The following is an 11231-nucleotide window of genomic DNA, read 5'->3' as shown; positions in this document are numbered from 1 at the left end:
CTGAGGGCCCCGGCCATGAATTCCTAAAATGTTCACTCCCTTCAATGGCTCCAAGAAGGACATAATGAGTCCTGTAACCTGCACTGCCATACAGAGTTAGAACCACAGCATGTGACTCTGCAGGAAGGTTATGTACCCAGAATGTCAGAAAGGAGGAAAAGTCACAACTAAGAAAAATCCAGTCTCTAATCTAGGGCTCTTTGGCCTCACAAACAAAACACAGTTAGTTGGACATTGTTTGTGTCTGCCCCTTGATGCTTGTGTTCCCTGTCCTCTGCTGACTCGAGGTTCCCCATGGGCGTTTGGGTGAGTTGGGTTGGGGTGGAGTTGACGTGGGGAGCTGTATGGACTTGAGCTGGAGACCTCACTAGAACCATTATTATTATTTTGGTGTTTTTTTTTTTTAAAGATTTATTTATTTATTATATGTAAGTACACTATAGCTGTCTTCAGACACTCCAGAAGAAGGCACCAGATCTCGTTAAGGATGGTTGTGAGCCACCATGTGGTTGCTGGGATTTGAACTCTGGACCTTCGGAAGAGCAGTCGGGTGCTCTTACCCACTGAGCCATCTCACCAGCCCCGGTGTTTTTTTTTTTTTTTTTTTTGTTTTTTTTTGAGGCAGGGTTTCTCTGTGTAGCCCCAGCTGTCCTGGAACTCACTCTGTAGACCAGGCTGGCCTCAAACTCAGAAATCCGCCTGCCTCTGCCTCCCAAGTGCTGGGATTAAAGGTGTGTACCACCACGACCGGCCCATTATTTTTTTTTAAAGCTTGGATTTCACTGCATTCCTGGACTTGCCGTGTAGACCAGGCTGGCTTTGAACTCACATGGATTTGGAGGCAGCTCACTCCCAAAGGAATTGGGATATGTGTGCCCAGTCAATGTTCGTATCTTGCTCATTTTATAGGAAAACAATACCAGGCAGAGCTGTCTTAGTGACAGAGAGGTCAGGGAGAAGAGAGGCCATTGGTGTACTGTGTCAGTGCCCGAGGCTGGGGAAAGACAGAGAAGAACATGGCATTCTGTGTTTAGTATTCCTCCCTCCTATGCTCGGGTACCATAGCCGTCTTCACTCCCTCGCTTGGGCTGTGGTTGCACTGGGCTCTGGCATGCAGCTAGCCAGTCTAGCTTTCTTTCTACAGCTCTCATTCTGAAGCAGGGAGCGAGCCGTGAGTGGTCCAGGTGAGTTCAGTCATTCAGCCTCAACCAAGGAGGGAACCAACAAAAGTTAGCCGGCAGCTACTTGCCTGGTCATGGGACCAATTCTGTATATTCTTTTTCAATACAGTATCTTAACTCCAGCAGACCATAGAACAGCCACCACTGCTAGCACAGTAGTAGCACTGCTAGCTACTCACATGTAGCTAGAGTGAACCCCCCAGGACTCGCAAACAGTCTCGCTTGAGTTATTAGTACTTGTCGATCACTGCTAAGGGTTAAGAAGGATAAATAGCCCTTGTGGAGCTTGTGGTTTGTTGAGTGATGAAAGTAATATATTTTTTTAAAGTGGTAAATGCTGGGAGAAGAGAGACAGAAGACCCCGGGGTCCTGCTTGGGAAGTGTTGACATGGCTGGACACTGTGCCCTCCATCTCCACTCATTGGATTGGAGCTCATTGATTGGCTGGCCAATGAACTCCAGGAATCTTCCTACCACTTATTTCCCAAGCGCTAAGGTTAACAAACAGCTGGCTTTTTAAGTGCTGGTGGTCCCAACTCAGGCCTGTAAGCCATCTTCACAGCTCTGGAAGCTGGATCTTTGTGCAGTTGTGCAAGGCTGAGAAAGATCAGCTGTTTCTGGTGCTATGGGAACCCTGATGGGGAAGCCAGTCTCCTCGAGTCTGACTAAACAGCCTAGAGGAGCAGAGAGGTTCGCACAGGCCAAACTAAACACTGGGCTAGAGGGGTTCCACAGATGCAGATCCAGGAAGTGTGTTCTAGCTGAGGGGCTGTTTCTACCATAGAGGAGGGTGGAAGGAAACGGTGTAGCATGAACAGTAACCCTGGGCACCGAAGAAAGAGGAGAACATACAGAAGGAGGTGGAAGTGAGACGAAACGCAGTGTGTGCATTGGTGGTGTAAAGACGCGTTCTGGGGCAATGAGTGCAAGGAGGTAGGAGAGGTTGCAGAGTTCTCCGGCCACATTAGTAACATTTATTTAGTTTGTTTATATGAGTGCACTGTAGCTGTCTTTAGAGACAGCAGAAGAGGGCATCAGGTCCCATTACAGATGGTTGTGAGCCACCACATGGTTGCTGGGAATTGAACTCAGCTCTTAACCATTGAGCCAGCTCTTCAGTCCCCATTTTAAAGAACTAATCCGTGAAGGTAGGCATGGTTAATTAATTAACACCTTTAATTCCAGCACTCGGGAGGCAAAGGCAGTTGAATCTGTGAATTTGAGGCCAGCCTTATCTTACAGAGTGAGTTCCAGAACAGCCAGGGCTGTTAAACAGAGAAACCCTGTCTGGAAACAAGACAGAAAACCCATAGAGCTGGGTGTGGTGGGGCACACCTTTAATTCCAGAGCTTGGAAGGCACAGGCAGATCTCTGAGTTTCAGTCCAGCCAGAGTGCCACCATGAGACCCTGTTGGAAAATAAAAATAAAAAAATAAAAATTTAACCCTAGGACTAAAAGGCAGGGAAATAATTGGCTGTAGACCACTGTGTTTGCAACTTGGACATTTATTTGGAAGGGGAAAGTGACCAGTGGGTTTTATAGCTATCCTAGGAGGAAACTGAACCAGAGCCAGTGGGGAAAAGGCAGTTTGATAGATGGACAGGTTGTTGGATTGCTTCTCTCTGTCTCTCTGTCTCTGTCTCTCTCTCTCTCTGTGTGTCTGTCTGTCTGTCTCTCTGTCTCTCTCTGTCTCTCTCTCTCGTGTGTGTGTGTGTGTGTGTGTGTGTGTGTGTGTGTGTGTTGGTGATGGAGTTGTAGAGTAAGGGAACAGAGTGTAGCATGGCTCTAGTTTGGCATGTTTGTTATGGGTGATTTCCAGAGACAGTATATGCAGACAGTATATGCAAGCACAGCTTGGGGAAGAGGTGCTGGCTGGAGATATTGGGCACCATTAGCATAGAGGTGGGAGGAGAGGAATAGGTCATCTTCAGAGTGTAGTGTAAGCTGAGAACCTGTGTAGGAAGAGAGGAGAATTTGCAGGCGTCTTATTTCTTGTCTGGGAAGAGGAGTAAGTTAGTTAGAGAAAACCAGGAATGTAAAGAGGAGGGAGGAGAGAAGGCCCAGAGGAAGACGATGGAGGTTGAAGGTAATTGGGTTAGGGGGGTGGGCAGGGTCAGAGTGGCATTGAACATTGTGGTGCAGTGGACCCATTGAAGAGATGAGCTTGAAGGCCCCATATAGCGGATAGAGGTGCAGGCATTGGAATAAGGATGTAATTGTCAAGTAATTTGGCTATGGGGTGGAGAGACATTCACATCCAGCAGCTCACAACAGCCTATAACTGGTGGTGACGTTCAGATAGCTGTGCGGCTACAGCTTATCTTTATGTTGAAATATTATGTATCAGTAGGTAGTAATAGTAACTGCAACAGCAGGAAAAACACTTGGAACTCAAGAACCCCACAGCCTTGGGTAAAGGGTCGTCCCACCGCACCTGCGACTCCGCAGTGCCACCTGCTGGTCGATATGCGTCATGGCTGCGCAGAGGAAACCCTGACGTCGCGCGGAGCTGGGCTGTGGTGCACCCCTTTAACCCCAGCTTTTCAGGTTGAGACAAGAGGATTGCTGTGAACTGATAGGCTATCCTGGGCTAACTAACAAGACCTTATCTCATACAACAAATAAAAATTATCTTAGAGCTATTGCGTTGCTGCTGTTTTAAAACCGTTTAGCTTCGTTCTTCTACTCGTAGCAGATTTCAATGACTTTTAATTAAACTGAACAAAGTTTGGAAAAATCATTTATTTATTTATTTATTTGGTTTTATTTTTTGAGACAGGGTTTCTCTGTGTAGCCCTGGCTACATTCTTGGAATTCACTCTGTAGACCAGGCTGGCCTCGAACTCAGACACCAACCTGCCTCTGCCTAGTGCAGTGTTAGGATGTGTGCCACCACGGCCAGCTCGAGATAATTTCTAATACCATCTGACAGTCCATCCTTTGAGTGAAATGGTCCCCCATAGGTTCAAGTGTTTGAACGGTCGGTCCCCAGCTGCTAGCGGTTTTTGTGGAACCTTTAAGAAGGTGGAGCCTTGATAGCGGAAGTCCCACCCTATGGGTGAGGCTTGGGGTGTTTCGCCGTGGGCTTGGCTTTGCGTCTATTCCGGCGTCTTAGACCGGTTTCGCCATGTCTCTCTCAGTTCTTCCTCAAACGGTAAGCCCATGAAAACCTTTTAAAGTCGCTGTTTGTTTGTTTGTTTTGGTCAGAAATGTCGGTTATCAAATCTAGAAAAGCGTACAATCGTCAAGCCTTTGCAACTTGAAGCGCCTACTATAGTATTTTTTATTTTAATTTTCTCGGCTCAACTAAGCTTACTTAGTAGATTTATTCATTCATTTCAGGACAGGTTTTCTCTGTGTAGCCCTGGCTTTCCTGGAGCTCGATCTGTTGACTAGGCTGGCCTCGAACCCAGATCTGTCTGCCTAGGCCTACGGAGTGCTGGAATTAAAGACCTGCACCACCATGCCCGGCCCTCATTAGATTTTAATTTTCCCCAGCTTTATTTATTTAGGTGTAAGTGACAAAAATTGCACACGTTTGAAATATATAACGTGGTGTGTTAAAACACATTGTTTAGGGCCGCGGAGGTTGCTTAATCAGTAAAGAGCTTGCTTTGTAGCACAGGACCTCCGAGGTTGATCATCGGAAATCGCTTTAAAAATGTGAGTGTGGTGGCTTGTTATGAAAACCCAGCTGGGAGGAAGACAGGCCGATCCCCGATCCCCGGGACTACTCGGTGAACCGCAGTAGCCTAATTAGTGAGTCTTAGAGAAAAAAATGGAGGCTGTGTTAGGAAAGATACAGTTGTCCTCTGGTCTCCACTCTTCACACCTTATAAAGGGAATGGTAGTAGGCACGGTGTCTCACTCCTTTAATGCCAGCATTCAGGAGGTGGATTTCTGTGAGGCCAGGCTGAATGAGCCATTGAAGAGATTAAGCCAGTTACTCAGAGAACTCAATACTGGTTTTTTTTTGGGGGGGGGGGAGGGGAGTGGGGGGGGCGGTCTTGCTATGTAGTAGGGTCTGGCCTGGACTTTGTCTGCCTTTGCCTATTGAACGCTAGGATTAAAGGCATTCACCACCAGGTCTGGTTGAAATGAAGTTCTTGATTTGTTAGAAGTCTAATAAGCAGGGGCTGGAGAGAGGGCTCAGCAGGTAAGAGCACCGGCTGCTCTTCCAGAGGACCCAGGTTCAGTGTCCAGCACTGGTGGCTGCCTGCAGGCAAAAATATTCATACATTTGATCCTGGGTGGTCTCAGGAAACATTGTTTAATGAAAGTTGCTAGCCCTAGATCACATTCTTGCTGAGTTGAAATTTGGTGCTGGTAATTCATAGCATGTCCGTACACAGCAGGAAAAATACAGATGGTGCAGTATCCACCCGAGAAGACTGCTCAGACATGGGTTTAAGCCACTAGAAAGTCTTTAGTAGCTGGCTAGGGGTGACACTGAGCGTCCAGGCTCCCAGTGTCGCCCGCGTCTTTCTCTGAGTGAACTTTTAAACACCAAAAACCATGTTCTGGGTTGACAGACTTCAGTTAACAAGAACAGTTAGCCAGAAGCAGATCTGTAGAAGCCAGACAGCAATGTTAGTACATTTAGAGATTTCCCCAGAACTACAGACTTTGATGGAGTAAGTCTTTGTTTTCATTTTGTCAGGGGGATGCTGTCTTTGTGCTGAGTTTTACATCCTGAATGGCACTTCCATCATGGAGTCAGTTGTGCTAAGGTCTCAGAGGCCTACTGAGTGATTATTGACTATCTTGTTAATAACAAGATTATTAACAGAGGTGGCTGAGAATGACGCATAAGCATAAGGCCTCCACAGACAAATCACGTGCTGGGGTCCTTGGTTAGTGTGATTACAGAGTTTGGCATGTTCTAACTAACTGCTTCTGACAGGTACCCAATGCAAAGGGCAGACAGAAAGCCTCTTATACCTTTCATGGCTTCTGAGCTAAGAGCTAGCTAGCCATGGGTTCTCAGTATAGTAGTGGTGGTGTGGCAGTGCCCATGAAATATGCTAAGGATACTAGTGGAGATCCTGAGTCTGCTGCTGCCCCCGGCCCCCCTCCCCCTCCCGTCTCCTTTCTCAGGAAACACCTTCCTAGACACATCAACTGTTTAATAGCATCTTGCTTCATAACGAGTGGCTGTCTTCTTCTGGACCTACCTCCATCAGCTCTCATTGCTTCTAGGCCAATAACGAATGTAGATTTAAAGGATTTTTCAGAGTAGAACGGGGCGTTTTGGAAGGAGATTGCTACACTAAAGAGTAGCAGGGTTCTGCTTACTCTCCCCTTCCTCCCCATCACCGCTTCCCAGTACCCTTATGTGTTCTATGGCTGGAGAGGGACCAAGCTGCTGGATGGGATGAGTGATGGGATCCCCGATACGTGTTGCACCGTTTTGCACCACTAGGGGATGCCAGCAGGCCTTGTCTGTGGTTTAGGCTGACAGTTCTAGGCCGCAGTCTAGAAAGACCTAGAAGATCGAGATTCTACGATCAGTTCCCCAAAAGGTCACTAGGGGGCAGCATCTGACAGGAGGTTGCATATTGGCAGGAAGGCTAGGAAGACAGGGCAGGCAGGCTTCGTCTTACTCACCTGCCAAGAGTGAAGGATGAATCTGGCCAGAATTCTAACGAGGAGCAACCATCTTTTACAATTGTAGCTTGATTACCTTGCATTCTTTCTTTGAAATTCATCTTCACAAGGATTGACAAATATTTTTTCTCCGATCTTAAATGGTTATGTCTGCCACAACAGTAAATACTCAAAACCTGTTGCTTGGTCATCCTGCCACACTTTGCTCTTCTCTATGCTAGCGGGAGACTTTGTCTATATTATCTCATCTTAAATCATGCTCAGTGATGTGGTTTTGATTTTTTTGTCTATTGCATAACCTTGACTATCCTGGAACTCACTCTGTAGACTAAGCCTCTTCTGAGCTCCAAAAACGACCCCCCCGCCCCTCCCCCCAGCCCCGTGCCAAGATCAAAGATGGGCCCCGCTGCCCAGCTCACTTTGCATTTTTTATATCACAGAGCTTAGCAAATTTGAGGCCGGAGAGATCGCTCAGTCAGCAAAAGTGCTTTCTGTACAAGCACGAGGCTCTGATTTCAAATCCCCTGCACCCGAGTGAAAATCTGCCTGGTCTCAGCTCGCAATCCTCTCACTTAGGGAGGCAGAGGCTTGGTGATGGGGGTTGGGGGTGGGGCTTCCAGGCCAGTCAGGCTTGTTGGGTTAGCCAGCTCCTGTGGGCTTGGGGTGCGGGCTGAATAAAAAGGGACCGGCTACGAGGAGCACTCCCCACTCTCTGCTTCTCAATTGTGGGTGCAGTGTGACCAGCCACTTTGCCTTCCCAGCCATGGTGAAGTGAGTGTATCTTTCAAAGGGTGAGCCAAAAAAAGATACTTCTTTTAAGTGTTTTTTCTTTTCTTTTCCTTTTTTTTTTTTTTTTTTTGAGGTATTTTGTTTCAGTACTGAGAAAAGTGATGGCTACTTTGTGACATGTAACTTATTCACTTAAGGTTCAGTTCCTCTTTTTGGATGCTTGGTTCTCAGTTGGTGCAGTGTTGTGAAGGATTAGGGGTGTGGCCTTGTTGGAGGAGGTGTGTCCCTAGGGTGGCTTTTAAGATTTTGAAAGTCCTTGCCAGACCCAGTCTGCCTCTGTCTGTCTGTCTTTCCTCTGCCAGTGGATCATGATTTAAAGCTTCAGCTACTTTTCTAGCACCATGCCTATCTATCTGGTATGCTTCCTCTCGGGATGGTAATGGACTAACCCTCTGAAACGGAAAGCAAGCATCCAGTAAGTTCTTTCTTTCTCTCTCTCTCTCTCTTTCTTTCTTTCTTTCTTTCTTTCTTTCTTTCTTTCTTTCTTTTTATAAGAGAGGAGACAGAGGGAGAGGGCTAGAGGGAGGGAGAGACTGGGAGAGACTAACTTAAGTCTGTATAACTTAAGTTATCAGTATAACTTAAGAATCAGTCTGTGTTCAGTGGAAGAGGCTGGCAGGTGCAGAGGCAGTGGCAGTGGCAGTGTGGGCGGACACCAGGGCACTTATTGGTAGTGAGTGGAAGGGATAGCCCTGAACACTGTGTGTGAGAGGCAGCTGTTTCCTCCCCCCCCCACTCGCTCTCACTCTAATAATTATATTCTAATAATTATATTCTAATAATTATATTATATTCTCTAAAATGGTTACATTATTAAATTACCTCATGCAAGGCCATCATCACCTGTCTCCTGCGGTACCTTTTTTTTTTTTTTTTAAAAAGATTTAAGCCGGGCGTGGTGGCGCACGCCTTTAATCCCAGCACTCGGGAGGCAGAGGCAGGCGGATTTCTGAGTTCGAGGCCAGCCTGGTCTACAAAGTGAGTGCCGGGACAGCCAGGGCTACACAGAGAAACCCTGCCTCGAAAACCAAAAAAAAAAAAAAGATTTATTTATTTATTATATGTAAGTACACTGTAGCTGTCTTCACACACTCCAGAAGAGGGAGTCAGATCTCTTTACAGATGGTTGTGAGCCACCATGTGGTTGCTGGGATTTGAACTCTGGACCTTCGGAAGAGCAGTCGGGTGCTCTTACCCACTGAGCCATCTCACCAGCCCTCTCCTGTGGTACCTTAACTGCTTTGTTTGCTTAAATAAGAATTAGGGAAACAGATTATTTAATTTCTGGGAAACTTGGGTTGATGAGAAGGCTCAGTGGGTAAAGGCACATGTCGCCAAGCTTGATCACGTGAGTTCGAGCTCTTGAACTCACCTTCTGGGTAAGAACCCACCCTACAGTTTGTTACCTGGCCTTATGCGTGTACCTTGACAACCACCTGCCAAATTCCTAAGAGATGTAACAAAGTTTTAAATAATGCTAAACATCTTTTGTCGTTGTACAAAATAAAACAATTATTGAAGTTAGCTTGACATTTTAGTACTTTAAATAATAAATAGAACTTTTCAGATTAACCACCTTAGGGACGCTTCAGTGGCAGTGAATCTATCCACATCTTTGTGTGACCATCTGTACCATCTGTCTTCAGTAGCAGTGAATCTATCCGCATCTTTGTGTGACCATCAGTACCATCTGTCTTCAGAACTTCTTCACCTTGTAAAACTGAAACTCTGTATCCATTAAACAGAAACGTCTCATTTCTCCCTTTGGGCAGCACCCGACAGCATCAGGGAGTCCTTTTGTGTGAGCCTCCCAGGTTGCAGATGTATGCCACACACAGTACCCGACCACTTTTGTTAGAATAACCTTAACCCCCCACGTGTTCTAAATTTAGAGTTCACTTCTAAATTTAGCATTCACTTCCTTCTCTCTTTGTGCACCATGTGGGTGCAAAGCCTGTGGAGAAAAAAAAAAAGCTTGAAGCCCTAGTAAGAGATACACTCTTTTGTTTGTTTTATGTATTTAGGTAAATCTTTGTTTAACATATATTTTTATTTTATGAGTGTGTATATTTGTCTGTGCACCATGTATGTGCCTAGAGCTAGAGTTACAAACGCTTGTAATCTGCCATGTGGGTACTGAGAACTGAACCCAGGTCCTCTGTAAGAATGCTCAGCAATCTTAGCTGCTGAGCCATCTCTCCAGCCCCTTATTTGGTTTTTTGAAACAGGGTCTCACTCGATGTAGCCCTGATTATACTAGAACTTGCTATGTAAACCAAGCCAGCCTTGAACTCACAGAGATCCGCCTGCTTCTGTCTCCCGAGTGCTGGGATTAAAGGCGTGTATCACTGTTCCTGGCTGAATGTAGGTTTTAAATTTCACCAAACCTTGCTGCCATCAACCTTGTGAATATGAATTGGACCCCACGGCACACTATCAAAAATAGGAGAGATGGCTCAGTGGTCAAGAACACCGGGCTGCTCCTGCAGAGGAGCACACGGTGGCTCACAGCTGTCTGTCACATTTCCAGGGCATCCGAGACCCCCCTTCCGACTTTCTGAGTTCGAGGCCAGCCTGGTCTACAAAGTGAGTTCCAGGACAGCCAGGATTACACAGAGAAACCCTGTCTCGAAAAAAAACAAAACAAACAAACAAAAAAAAGTAAAAAAAAAAAAAATAAGAATTCAAAGATGTTTATTGGGGCTTGAGAGAAGGCTCCTTGGGTACAGGGCGTGTTGCCAAGCTCAATGACTTGAGTTTGATCCCCAGACAGCATGTGAGAACTGACTCCCACAAGCTGTCCCGTGACCCTCACATGTACACACACACACTCACTCACTCACTAAATACATGCATGTATACTAAAGATTTTTATTAGTTTCTTCTTTATCCTCTGGCCTTTATGCATACCATATACTGTTGTAACTCCCAAATTACTGATACTAGAGAGACTATACAGTGTTGTACAGTTTGCCTCTGTGCTCCCTGCCAGAGGCTCCCATCCTCTGTCCCCCTCCCCTAGCATTAGAATGGCACTCAACTCTCCTGCTGATAAGCAGCAAAACTGCCTGTCCTTGAGACCTTAGAGAAATAACAAGCTCAAGGGAGACAATGGAAAAAGTAAAAGGTAAACAGAGGTCGGGTCACAGACAGCTCTGACTGGCCATAAAAGTAGTCCTTGAACAAACACCCATTAACCCCCCCTCCCTCCTGCTTCATGGCGATCCGAGTTCAAACTTGGAAATAAAAGACTCTTTTGCGAGTTGCAGTGGACTTTGCAATTTTTGGACTCATCTGGGTTTCCTTTGGACCCAGGGCATAACAATACCACGCAAGAGCTTGAGTCTTGTGTGTGTGTGTGTGTGTGTGTGTGTGTGTGTGTGGTTTTTCGAGACAGGGTTTCTCTGTGTAGCTCTGGCTGTCTTGGAACTCACTCTGTAGACCAGGCTGGCCTCGAACTCAGAAATCCTCCGCTTGCCTGTGCCTCCCTAGTGCTGGGGCTAAAGGTGTGCGCCACCACACCCAGCAAGAGCTTGAATCTTGTCATCTCTGCCAAGTTCACTTTGTCGTTTCTACCACATCCGGGACTGCTTGCTAGGGTGGGGAATTCCACACTGGGGCTTGGTCAGAGCAGGTGGCTTTCCCAGCCTCTT

At 46.4% G+C, this 11231-nt stretch overlaps 1 long non-coding RNA gene across 1 annotated transcript in view; it reads left to right on the top strand.

Annotated features, from left to right (window-relative positions):
• Positions 1-4290: 4290 nt before the first annotated feature.
• Positions 4291-11231, top strand: part of LOC147000431 (uncharacterized) — a 44388-nt gene continuing 37447 nt past the window's right edge. The window contains exon 1 of the long non-coding RNA XR_015045891.1: positions 4291-4336. This is a non-coding gene — a long non-coding RNA (uncharacterized LOC147000431). The remainder of the gene's footprint in view (positions 4337-11231) is intronic.

The sequence above is a fragment of the Mus caroli genome, unplaced genomic scaffold, assembly GCF_978045245.1.
Source record: "Mus caroli unplaced genomic scaffold, Mus_caroli_1 scaffold_18, whole genome shotgun sequence".
NCBI classification, from domain to species: domain Eukaryota; kingdom Metazoa; phylum Chordata; class Mammalia; order Rodentia; family Muridae; genus Mus; species Mus caroli.
The sequence above is the reverse complement of the archived record's forward strand: the minus strand, read 5'-3'. Positions and strand labels throughout refer to the sequence as shown.